This window comes from Nicotiana tabacum, chromosome 24, assembly GCF_000715075.1.
Source record: "Nicotiana tabacum cultivar K326 chromosome 24, ASM71507v2, whole genome shotgun sequence".
NCBI classification, from domain to species: Eukaryota; Viridiplantae; Streptophyta; class Magnoliopsida; order Solanales; family Solanaceae; genus Nicotiana; species Nicotiana tabacum.
This window is the reverse complement of record NC_134103.1, coordinates 75,356,144-75,370,294: the sequence shown is the minus strand read 5'-3', so window position 1 is coordinate 75,370,294 and position 14,151 is coordinate 75,356,144.

Here is a 14,151-nt window from a genome sequence, read left to right as displayed (position 1 = left end):
ATCTTAGTTGAAATTATGAAAGATAAGTTGCTTTAATTGTATTCGAGTATTTTTAAAAATTTATGAAACAAAAACTACTCTTCTTAAAATTGCAGAGAAACTACCTTACCAATAAAATTAATTTGATTGAAAAGGGATTGGTGAGAATATTACACATAAAACTGTGATGTGTCAAAGAAATTTGCATACAAGTTAAGGGGAAAAAAAAATATCAGGCCAAAATTATTTTACATTCTAATCCGTATTTAAGTCAAATAAAACGAGACGAAAATACAAGCTAAATACTACCAACATTTATGAGTTTATGATATTGTTCGATTATATTATTGAGAACTTTCATTCGTAAAGATGTTTATAGAGAATGGTCATCAATTAATGAGAATTCCATATATGCAGCATTTGCAAATATGAATAAATATTATTTGAAGTTTGAGTCAATTATTTGCTCAGATTTGAAGTAGTTTAATTTCTTTAATGCAACTTCAGAATTCAAATATGAAGTTCTTCTATCTTTCAAATACAATTTTAGAAATACGAATTTTAAGTGGTTTAATCTCTTCAATGCAACTTCAGAAATCAAATATGAAGTTCTTCTATCTTTTAAATGCAACTTCAGAAATTCGAATCTTAAGTAGTTCAATCTATTGAATGCAACTTCAGATTTCGAATCTTAAATTCTGAAACATAAACTTGTTTATCAATTTTCAACAATTCAATACACGATTCAATGCCCAAATCTACTTCAAATGAGCTTAAATTTAAAACATAACTTTTGTGAATCATAAAAATAAATCTCAATCATCAAATTGTCGAAATAGCAATAAATTTAACAAACTCATTTTGTAACTAAGAAAAAAAAGAAGAAACTCGAAGCACAACGAAGAAGAGAAAAGTGTATGTATCTTAAGTTATCTTAAAAGGAATCAATTAAACTTTTTTTATGAAAGTGGGTGTAAATTCAACGGGTGACGCAAAATTAGGCGCCACATGAAAAACTTACCTTTGACTACGGTTGTAACGACCCAACCGGTCGTTTTGAGCTCTAGCGCATCATTCGGTGGTTTGAGGCCTTGAGTAGTTTCACTTCAGGTATTATGACTTGTGCACGTGGTCGAAATTGAATTTCGTAAAGTTCAGAGTTGATTTGGAAAGAAAACTCTCATTTCGGAAGCTTTAAGTTGGAAGAATTAACTAAGATTTAATTTTTGAGTAAACGACATTAGAATCGGGATTGGAAGGTTCAAACAGGTTCGTATGATAATTTTGGACTTGGGCATATGTCTGGATCGGGTTTTGGATGACCCGGGAGCGTTTCAACGCCTATCGTGGAAGGTTGGCGTTTTGGAAGAATTTCATAAATTTTGGTCGAAGTATATTTTTAATGCTATCGGTGTACGTTTGGTATTTCGAGTATGGGAATAGCTCCGTATGGTGATTCTGGTCTTAGGAGCGCGTCCGGATGTGGATTTCGAGGTCCGTAGGTCATTTTGGGGCCATTTGGCGAAAGTTGGAATTAGAAGGATTTGGGAAGTTTGACCGGGAGTGGACTTTTTGATATCGGGACCGGATTCCAATTCCGGAAGTTGGAGTAGGTCCGTAATGTCGAAGGCGACTTGTGTGCAAAATTTGAGGTCAATCTAGCGTGATTTGATAGGTTTCGGCATCAAATGTAGAAGTTCTAAAGTTCATTAAGCTCGAATTGGGGTGCGATTCATGATTTCGATATTGTTTGATATGATTTGAGGCCTCGAACAAGTTTGTGTTATGTTATGGGACTGATTGGTGTGGTTGCACGGGGCCCTGTGGGCCTCGGGTGTATTTCGGGGTGGTTTCGGATCATTTTGGGCTGTTTTGGCTGCTGCTGTTGCTGGTTCTGATGTTGTTCTTCGCTAACGCGAAGGGAGTCCCGCGATCGCGAAGGGAGGATTTTTGGGCTGCTGATGGCTGTTCATCGCGAACGCGACATGGGGGGCGCGAATGCGGAAGAGGGTCTGGAACAGCCTACACGAACACGAGAGAGCTGCCACGAACGCGTAGAAGGAAGAGGGAGCGGGGCCTGGAGCAGTTGGCCTTCACGAACGCGAAGGGTGGTGGTCTCAAATGTTCGCGAATGCGACCAAGATGACGCGAACGCGAAGAGGAAATTGGAGGCAGTGTTTCTTTGGCCTTCGCAATCGCGATGGTCTTTCCGCGATCGCGAAGAAGGGCGGACCTGGGCAGTGAAGTTTAAAACGGGAATTTGGCCATCTTTCATTTCATTTCCTCCATGGGAGCCGATCTTGGAGCGATTTTGGAGCACTATTTCCAGCATCAATCACAAGGTAAGTGATTTTCACCTATTTCAAGTTAAAAATATGGTAATTAAATGGATTTAAACATGAAAATTAGTAGAAATTTAGGATTTTGAAGAAAAACCTAGAAATTTATATTTTTGGATATTGACCACGAATTTGGGCATGGAATTGAGAATAAATCATATATTTGAGTTCGTAATGTTATGGGTAATGTTTATCTTGGAAAAGTTTCAGAATCTGGGCACGTGGGCCTGAGGGTTGCTTTATCGACTTTTCGAGCGAAGTTGGGAATTTGTCTAAATTGATTTGTTATGAGTATTAGAGTGCATTTTTATTGGTTTGCACATTGTTTGACTAGCTTTGGAGAGGCGGGCATCGAGTTGAGGTGTTAGAGGGGTTTTGGAGCCGGTTATGGAACTTCGGAGTGAAGTAAATTTCATGTCTAACTCTGTGAGGGGGAAACTACCCCCTAGGTGTTAAAATTGATATGTGTTACTTGTTGCGGGGGCTACGTACGCATGAGGTGACGAGAGTCCATACGTAGCTAGATTCATGTCATTGTCCGGGTAGACTTAGGTTCACACTATGCTATACTTGTATTATATGGGTTATCCTTGCTCGTTTAATTCCTTTATTTCGCTTTACGACTTGAGACTAGACATGTGTAGAGTGATAGACTCGCATTTGTAGAGATTTGATAAGTTTCATGATTTGCCACAGAATAATGGTGTTCCTCCTACGGATTTCTCACGCGCCATGCGTTTTCATTGAAAGGTTTTCCTTAAAAAAAAATTATAACTCACATGTTTATTAAAGAGTAGGGTCAAGGACCCGTTTAAGCTTCTTATCCTAATGGGATCGGGACGTTCGCCTCGGCAGGATTTATGTACTACGCTCTCATGGGAGCGGGCCGTTCGCCTCGGCAGTTTAATAGATGCATCTATGGTTCATGCCATTCAACCCTCGGCAGTGCACAAATTATGATGGGATCGGGCCTTACACCTCGGCATTTCCATAAAACTTCCTCATGAAATCGTGCGTTACATTTAACAAGAAGCTAGTGTATCTGTGAGCTTTTCCTGATTTGAATTATACTAACCTATTTGGTGAGGTCCATTATATATATATATATATATATATATATATATATATATATATATATATATATATATATATATATATATATATATATATATGTATATATATGTATATATGTATATATCCTGTATATCCTGTATATCCTGTATATCGCTAATTGAGGGCTCTGATTTATTGTAAAGAGGAGAATTATACCACGTGTGTATACTTGTTTATTTTGTTTATTTACTCTGCCTCATAATTGTTCACATCTTTACTGTACCTGATATTATTGGACCACTAGTAAGTGTCGATATCGACCCTTCATCACAATCCCTCCGGGGTTAGGCTGGATACTTACTGGGTACACGTTGATTTACGTACTCATACTACACTTGCTGCATATTTTTGTGCAGGTACATTTATGTCTGGTGGTCCTTTGGCGCGGATGATGCAGGGACTTACCGCGAGCTGTATTTCATGTTACGATCCGCAACCGACAGAGTCTCATTTGGAGTTATTTATATTTTTCCTATCTAATTTGTATTCCGGACAGATGCTGTATTTTATTTTACTTCCTAGTTGATGCTCATGCACTTATGACACCAGTTTTTGGGGGTGCTTACGGGTTATTCATTAATGTAGTTGCGAAAAATATTTTCATTCACTTTGTAAATCCCATTTTGTATTATGTAATTAAAGAAAATTATGATTTCAAATACTGATATGAGTAATTAGGATATTCATTTATTGTTGTCTTGCCTGACCGCGGTGTTAGGCGCCATCACGAACTTTAATAGATTTTGGGTCGTGACAACATGGTATCAGAGCACTAGGTTCACTTAGGTCTCACGAGTCATGAGCGAGTCTAGTAAAGTCTTGTGGATCGGTACGGAGACGTCTGTACTTATCTTCGAGAAGCTACATGACTGTTAGGTGCACTTCCCTTTCTTGATTCCTCATCGTGCGATTTGATTCCTTTGAGGCTTATGCCTTTATATCCTTCCTACTCATTCTTATACGATGTTCAGCACTCGTGTCAATTGGGCATCGAGGAGTTGTAGTGGTACTACAGATGTGGGCAGGATGTTTCTCCATGCGCATTTGAGCAAGTTATTATCGTCTTCTTGCGGAAGGATGTTTTGTCATTTCGGCTCAGTAGCTGTGTTTTCAATAGTTTCAAGGTTGCGCGCAGATTGCTATGATGTTCATACATTGTTATTGCATCGTGTTGGTGTAATGGTAGGGTGCTTGTTTATGTGTCGAGGCAGTGAATGACTTGAAACAAGGTTTCTCTCAATGCATGATGAAGAGGTTCAACATTCTATTTCCGGCGGAGAAAAGGCAATCGAACTATGAATATTCAGGTTTGGGATAATGGAGTAACGAGACTTGGTATTTTCGAGCGTGGTGGAATTCTTAATTGTGATGTGGTGTCATCGTCCTTGTTGAACATGTTAAGGTTCGCCGGTGTTATGGTCTTCATCAATTTGCCTTCGAGACAGGGTAGTGTGAAATGGTGCCGGAGTAGCGGTTGTCAGAGATAGCAGAGTGTAACGATTTCAGAATTAAATGGGTATTTCTAATATTGATGGCTAGTGAAGGATGATCTTCTAGGAGGCTTGGAGTTGGTGGCAATTTATTAGCCCAAGCGTTACAGAGATGGATTCGTATTTTAGGCAACAATTGGGCAGCGAAGGACGAGGAAGGTCATGTGGGAGGTATTTTGCGGTGGTTGAATTGCTATAAGGTCGTGTATGAAAAGCGAAATTCAAGGAGTTGCTTAAAGGAAAGGGTTTAACCAAAGTGGGAGAGTGGCAGAGTAACATATGGGTTCCGTGGGAGGATGGCCACATGCCTTAAGGAAAGTTTGGTGCCATTTGGAAATTCATGATGGGCAGAGATAAGGTCCACTGATTTTATTTAGATGCAACAAGACTTCGAGCTTGGAATGCATTGTTGGACTTTTAGCTGACGTTAATGGGGAAGAAGGAATCTCGGTGGTCCCAGGGTTATGTAACTGTAGCTTCAAGTTAGGTGGGGGAGCCTCACCGTCTATGATTGGATTGCGTGGTTTTCTACTTGTGCGGTTTCCGGTTATCGGCGTATTGGTGGGTTATTACGACTAAGGAAAGAAAACATCAGTGGTAATTTGAGCAAAGAATTTGAGGAATGTGTGTTATATTTGGCCTTATCGGTTTATGTTCAGGTTTTGGGAAGACTTAGAGTCTATGCTTTGTGTGGATGTGATATACAAGGAAAGGAATTCAGCCGGTTGCTTCTTTGAGAAGGTGTTTATGTTATAGCAGGGCCTTGGAGTTTGATTGTATTCGGGAACAAGTCAGAGTGGGTGACTCTTAACAATAGTCCTAGTAGGTTCAAAATTAAAGTGTGGTGCCTAAGGATTTCGAGTCCGTGGTATAGTCAAGTATCGAGCTTTTGCAGTAGATTATAAAAGGGGCTTGGAGTGTTCTATGTTATCTTCAGTCTGCGGTGTAGCACTAGAGGAACGAGAGAAAACAACTTCGGATTCATAGAGGAATTTTCAGAATGGGTGTACCAGTTGAAGATGCGAATATGCGCACAAGGAGGGTATGAGATGGTTCGTGGGTTTTGAGACAATGTGGCCTCGTGAAATAAGGTCTCTCAGGATGAGTGCGGATTTGGGTTCGTTATGTTTTAATGGAGCTATTATTATTATTCCTAAGGCAAGTCCGGAGTAAATTAGAAGAAGTTGGATCGGTTAGCAATGGTTGAATTGGCATGACGGTGGGAATGATAAGTTCCTTCAGCGTATTGAGTTATGCATATGATTTGTGGCGGTGCGCGCGAGGCTTGATGGCCGCCGTAATTGATTTTATTTGGAGGCATTTGAGTATCATGGCCTGTTATGTGTAGATGGATTCTGGAAGAATTATAATGGTTTAGACCACTACACGAGGTTTGTATATTTTTTATTTTTTTCTGCAGTTATGGGAATTCAGTCACGTGTTGCAATGGTTCTCCGGGATTGAGTTAAGTGAAAGGTTTCTATATGATGAAGTGTGTACCCTATTAGTGGTTCAGGAGTTTTGATGAAATTCTTGTACTCCCGCGTATTGGCATGTTAGGTGCAGTGAGCGGCATGAAAATTGGAAGTTGAGGATCAAGGTTGCGGTTCGGTGTAGACAAGGATGTTATGAGCTTGGATGAGCAGGAAAGGATTCAGATGTTTAGAGTAAGCTGGTATTGTCTTTAGTGTCACCTGAGATCGGTGTCCTATGTAAGAGGCTTTGTGTACTAATTTACGGATTCTCGATTCGCTTTACAACGTTGTATGGCCGATGGTATGGATGTGCAGACTTTGTTATCTGGTGCGGAAAGTCGTGGGAGCGTATCCCCTGGGAAGATTACATAGGTGTGGCATGCAATCACTTGATTGATTAAAGATTGAAACCAAGTATGGAAATTATGATACTATTGCTAAGGTAAGGGTTTAGGCCTGGAAGGCGCTTTATTCATTTGGTTGTGAGCTGCGGAAGTTGTTTCGGATTCGATGGTTATTCTTGTGTGTCATGGGGAAAAGGTTATTGTGGATCCTTGAAAGGTTATTGGCCCAATATGGTACGATCAGAATCAGCTTGGGGGTCCGTTGATGGATCTAAATATGAGTGTGTGCTCTATATCAGGCCAGATGCACTCATTTCAGCATAGCGTTATTTACGGAGGAGACTTCGGGCCTTGGATATTATTTCTGTTGTCAGCTATTCCATGTGATCTATATTGTGCAAGGTGGTTTGTGAGGTGGCTTGAGTATTCGCACATGTGTTGTGATCCCGTGTAGTTTGTGGTGTTATATGAGCGAGATGACTCTCCATATGCAGGTCATTTATTGCACCCTAGTTGTGCTTGGGTATTGTAGTGTATGGCGCTATCCGTCTCCCCAGAGTTATATTTTTGCACTTGGTGCGTTCATGGTCGATATTCGGGCATTTTGTAAGTATAGGCATTTTGGCTTGATGGGTACTCCCCTATTTATTGTCATGTGTGGATCGGGTGGCACGTCGCCATGGGAAAATATGGTTGGATACGGATATGTTGTTTGGATCGGGTGGCACGCCGCCATGGGTATCATGGTTGGATTGGGTTGCATGCCGCAATGGTATCATGTGTGGATCGGGTTGCACGCCACAACGGTGTGATGTTGAGTACATTTTCCCATATCTTTTCTTGTGTGTTTTGTTTCTCAATTCCCGAGGAAGGTTCATAACACCTTTTCAATTGTTTAAATAGTTACGTGGACTGAGTAGTTCTTTCTAGAGTTCGTTTCCCTTATGTATCACATTCGAGTTTGTAACTTGTTAGCACATTGTGGCATCATATGAGACTTTTGGCAGTGTCAGAGATGGCTTATTCCTGAACAACTTATACTGGGCAAGATGAGATTATTAGACCTGGGATCAGTGCGATCGGACTATATGAGGCATATTAAAAAGCAAATATTATTATTTGGTTCATAATGGGGCAATGGTCCTTGTCAGGAGGAGGGACTCAATGATTTGTCAACTCGGCAGTTGGTTAAGAATTTCTACACATCTCTTTCGTTGTGGCAATATTGCAAGGGTTGGAACAAGACTTATATGCGTCATGATGTGTGTCGTTGGCATCAGATTCGTGGAATTTTGGCTATTATTCCTAGATGATGCTATTATGGTCATGTGAATTATGCGGTGCATGGTATGGATTCAGTAAGGGTATACAATCATGTTTGGTACAGTGTGTAATGATTGATACAATGTTCGTATGTTGGGAACGAACATGGTAGAGAATTTCAGATGTTGGAATTTGGCTCTAAGGCTAACTTGACTAAATAAAAGGGAGAATTTTCAAATTTGCTCGAGCTAATGTGCTTAACTGGGTTGTGGTAGCACGGGTAGGTGTACGAGGTGTTAAACAATGATTTCGGACAATTCCAGAGCAATTCTTAGCATGTTCGAGGACGAACGTATGTTTAAGTGGGAGAGAATGCAACGACCCGACCAGTCGGTTTGAACTCTAGCACGTCATTCGGCGGTTTGAGGTCTTGAGTAGTTTCACTTCAGGTATTATGACTTGTGCGCGTGGCCGGAATTAAATTTCGGGAAGTTCGAAGTTGATTTGGAAAGAAAACTCTCATTTCGGAAGCTTTAGAATAGAAGAATTGACTAAGGTTTGGTTTTTGAGTAAACGACCTCGGAATCGAGATTGGAAGGTTCCAACACGTTTGTATGATGATTATGGACTTGTACGTATGTCCGGATCGGGTTTTGGATGATCCGGGAGCGTTTCAGCGCCTATTATGGAAGGTTGGCGTTTTGGAAGAATTTCATAAATTTGGGTTGAAGTGTATTTTTAATGCTATCGATGTCCGTTTGGGATTTCGAGCCTGAAAATAGCTTAGTATGATGATTCTGGTCTTAGGAACGTGTCTGGATGTGGATTTGGAGGTCCGTAGGTCATTTTAGGGTCATTTGGCAAAAGTTGGAATTTGAAGGTTTTGGGAAATTTGACCGGGAGTGGACTTTTTGATATCGAGGTCGGATTCTGATTCCGGAAGTTAGAGTAAGTCCGTAATGTCGAATGTGACATGTGTGCAAAATTTGAGGTCAATTGGGCATGATTTGATAGATTTCGGCATCGAATGTAAAAGTTTGAAGTTCTAAAGTTCATTAAGCTTGAATTGGGGTACGATTCATGATTTTAATATTGTTTGATGTGATTTGAGGCCTCGAGCAAGTTTGTGTTATGTTATGGGACTGGCTGGTGTGGTTGGACGGGGCCCCGTGGGCTTTGGGTGTGTTTTGGGGTGGTTTCGGATCAATACAGGTTGTTTTGACTGCTGCTGTTGTTGAATCTGATGTTGTCCTTCATGAACGCGAAGGGAGTCCCGCGATCTCGAAGGGAGGATTTTTGGGCTGCTGATAGCTGTTCATCGCGAACACGGCACGGGGGCCACGAACGCGGAAAAGGGTCTGGAACATCCTACGCGAACGCGGGAGAGCTGCCGCGAATGCGTAGAAGGAAGAGGGAGCGGGGCATGGAGCAGTTGGCCTTCGTGAACGCGGCTGGTGGAACGCGAACGAGAAGGGTGGTGGTCTCAAATGTTCATGAACGCGACCAAGATGACGTGAACGCGAAGAAGGAAATTGGAGGTAGTGTTTCTTTGGCCTTCGCGATCGCGATGGTCTTTCCGCAATCGCGAAGAAGGGCGGACCTGGGCAATGAAGTTTAAAACGGGAATTTGGCCATCTTTCATTTCATTTCCTCCATGGGAGCCAATCTTGGAGTGATTTTGGAGTACTATTTCCAGCATCAATCACGAGGTAAGTGATTTCCACCTATTCCAAGTTAAAAATATGGTAATTGAATTGATTTAAACTTGGAAATTAGTAAAAATTTGGGATTTTGAAGAAAACCCTAGAAATTTAAATTTTTGGATATTGACTACGAATTTGGGCATGGAATTGAGAATAAATCATATATTTGAGTTCGTAATGTTATGGGTAATATTTATCTTCGAAAGTTTTTGGAATCCGGGCACGTGGGCCTGATGGTTGCTTTATCGACTTTTCGAGCGAAGTTGGGAATTTATCGAAATTAATTTGTTATGAGTATTAGAGTGCATTGTTATTGGTTTGCACATTATTTGACTAGTTTTGGAGAGGCGCGCATCGGGTTGAGGTGTTAGAGGGGCTTTGGAGCCAGTTATGGAAATTTGGAGCGAAGTAAGTTTCATGTCTAACTCTGTGAGGGGGAAACTACCCCCTAGGTGTTAAAATTGATATGTGTTACTTGTGGCGGGGACTACGTACGCATGAGGTAACAAGAGTCCGTACGTTGCTAGATTCATGTTATTGTCCGGGTAGACTTAGGTTCACACCGTGCTATACTTATATTATATGGGTTATCCTTGCTCGTTTAATTCCTTTATTTCGCTTTACGACTTGAGACTAGACATGTGTAGAGTGATAGACTCGCATTTGTAGAGATTTGATAAGTTTCATGATTTGCCACAGAATAATGGTGTTCCTCCTACGGATTTCTCACGCGCCATGCATTTTCATTGAAAGGTTTTCCTTAAAAAAAATTATAACTCACACGTTTATTCATGAGTGGGGGTCAAGGACCCGTTTAAGCTTCTTATTCTAATGGGATCGGGTCGTTCACCTCGACAAGATTTATGTACCACACTCTCATGGGAGCGGGCCGTTCGCCTCGGCAATTTAATAGATGTATCTATAGTTCGTGCCGTTCGACCATCGGCAGTGCACAAATTATGATGGGATCGGGCCGTACGCCTCGGCATTTTTATAAAATATCCTCATGAAATTGTGCATAATATATAACAAGAAGCTAGTGTATCTGTGAGCTTTTCCTGATTTGAATTATACTAACCTATTTGGTGAGGTCCATTATATATATATATGCTCCGGTCAACGAGGAATTTGCTAATTGAGGGCTCTGATTTATTATAAAGAGGAGAATTGTACCACGTGTGTATACTTGTTTATTTTGTTTATTTACGCTGCCTCATAATTGTTCACCTCTTTACTGTACCTGATATTATTGGACCACTAGTAAGTGTCGATGTCGACCCCTCGTCACTACCCCTCCGGGGTTAGGCTGGATACTTACTGGGTACACGTTGATTTACGTACTCATACTACACTTGCTGCACATTTTTGTGCAGGTACATTTGTGTCTGGTGGTCCTTTGGCACGGAGGCGCGGATGATGCAGGGACTTACCGCGAGTTGCATTTCATGTTACGATCCGCAGCCGACAGAGTCTCCTTCAGAGTTATTTATATTTTTCCTATCTACGATGCTGTATTTTATTTTACTTCCTAGTTGATGCTCATGCACTTGTGGCACCTGGTTTTGGGGGTGCTTACGGGTTATTCATTAATGTAGTTGCGAAAAATATTTTCATTCACTTTGTAAATCCCATTTTGTATTATGTAATTAAAGAAAATTATGATTTCAAATACTGATATGAGTAATTAGGATATTCATTTATTGTTGGCTTCTGACCGCGGTATTAGGCGCCATCTTGACCTTTAATGAATTTTGGATTGTGATAATGGGCGAGGCAAAGCCGGGCTAATCGTAACTAGTGTATAACATATACGATAGATTTAGAGTTATTTAGAGACGTAGTACTATTTGATGTTTCAATAAATTTTCTATTCATGTTGGGGTTCATGTCACATTCAAAAAAAAAACACAAACAAAAAAAAATACAAAACATAAATAAAAAAAAACAAAGGATAATTGATATTCAGTAACTAGTTAACCAATGAGGTAAATATATTTATTTGGGATAAGACAGTTGGTTAATCCAACACACCAAACTTGTTAGATTGTGTGATTAAACAGGAATTAATAGGCCACCAAACATTAAAGTTCATTCCAACTCATTAAACTTGTGTGATTAAACAGGAATTAATAGGCCACCAAACTTTAAAGTTCATTCTAACTCATTAAACAAAATAATGAAGTTCTCTTCTAACTTTCTAATTCTAATTTCGAAAAGTTATAAATATCTCAATTTGACTTTTGAAATATTGTTGCCTAGTTCTTGGAAAAGAAAAACTAGAGTAGATAATTTATTTCTTTGTAAATAGGAGTAATAGCAATTTTGGTCCCTTAAACTATAGATAAATTCTGATTTTAGTCCTTGTGATACATGATTCAACATATTTAACTTCTAATTAATTAAAATAAGTGATTTGGATACATGAAATAATTTGATTCGGACTATTTTTACAATTATATTACCATCAAATATGGAGTAAAGTAACAGTACACTAATATAACACATAGATAATTAAGTGGTAGAACAACTAATATCATGGTAAATTTATAAATATCCACAAGTAAAAGAATTAAAAGTTTACATTTCAATTAATTAAAAATTTGACGTGCTTGATCAAATATTAGGGGTGTCAATGTTTCGGTTCGGCTGGTTATTTTATAAAATTTGTACCATACCAATTTTTCGGTTATTCTATTATGTATAACCAAAATTAGACTTTTCGGAACCGTCCTAATCATGTCGGTTTCTCTTCGGTATCGGTACGGTTCGATTAATTTTCAGTATTTTTTAAATGTCATGTAAAAGTAACTAATAAAAGTAGAATACTATACATACTTTTATAAGACCTAGCAAAACTCTCTAGACAGTTTATTGTTTAATAGCTTGTTTGGCCAAGCTTCTAAAACTAACTTATTTTGAGAACTATTTTTTCTCAAAAGTACTTTTCTCAGAAGTACTTTTGGTGAGAAGGAGTTTGTGTTTGGATAATTAATTTTAAAAAGCACTTCCGAGCAGCAATTAGTGTTTGACCAAGTTTTTAAAAAGTGCTTCTAAATGTATTTTTCTCAAAAGTGATTTTCAAAAAATACTTTTGGGAAGAAGCTACTTTTTTTTTGCTTCTCCAAAATTGCTTCGGCTTCTCCTCAAAAATACATTTTTTTCCTTCCAAAAGCTTGGCCAAACAATTCAACGTTGAAAAAAAAGTAATTTGTTTTGAAAAAAAAAATGCTTCTACGTTTGGAGAAGCTTGGTCAAACAAACTATAAATGGTGATGATTAAGAAACATGAAAGATGGTTAGAGTATAGATCCATCAACTACTCTACAACAACGTAAAAGAAACTAAGCAAAGACAAAGAAAAGATAAATCATACGAGTAGAAAGATATTAACCAAGCTTAGACTTAAGAATAAAGTATATAGAAGATTAAATATTCAAAAAGATAAATCTAAATCATACGAAGGGAAACATATTTAATACATTATAGTTTGCTACTCATAATCGTTAGAATACTTTGTATCTTGCTAGTTAATATGTTGAAAATAATTTAGTTTCAGCAAGAGTAACATAATAGGTTTGGGAATTATGATTTTGATTTTAATTACTTGTCGGCTTGTAACCATTTTCAAAATTTCAAGACCCAAGGAAAAATTTAATGCTTTATTAATTTTAAACTTAATATATAAATATATTTTCCACATATAAAATTATTCGATACGGTTCGGTATTTTTTCGATTTATTTTCATTAAAAAAAACCTACCCTAATTATCGGTACAATTGTAGATTTATATAAGAACCTACGATTTTGTTAAAAGAAACCTAAAAATCGATTCGGTACGGTACGTTTCGGTCGATTTAGTTGGTTTTAAATATCCATTGACATACCTATCAAATATCACAAATACTAAAACTAATATTTATGAGTAATAACTAAGGGACCCAAAAGTGCTATTAAACCTTGTAAATAATTCCATTGAATGCCCGAATTAGGGGTGTTTAACGGGCGGGCTGGGACGGGCTGGACATAAAAAAAATTAGCCCTTCCATTTAACGTTGCGGGCTGTTAGCGAGCTGTACTTTTTTGGGATTTTTTTTTGTCCGCCCGGGTTCGGGCTTAGCGGGCTGTTAGCGGGCCGTAGATTTTTTATTTTTTATTTTAAAGTAAATTTTATTTTTCTTATTCAATGTTATTGATACAATCAATGTTATTCAATTTTGAGTTTAACTAGCATTATCAGGTGTAGCTGAGGGTGTTTCAAGATTATCAGGTGATGGAAATGGAATATCATCTAAATTATCATCTAAATCATCATCTATACCATAATTTTCTTGAAGTCCCTCATAATCTACATTTAAATTTTCACGTGAACTTTCAGAAATATGTGTAAAGCTACTAGAAGAACAAGCACCACCTCTTGATCTTTTGAAAGTTTTCTTACTACCAC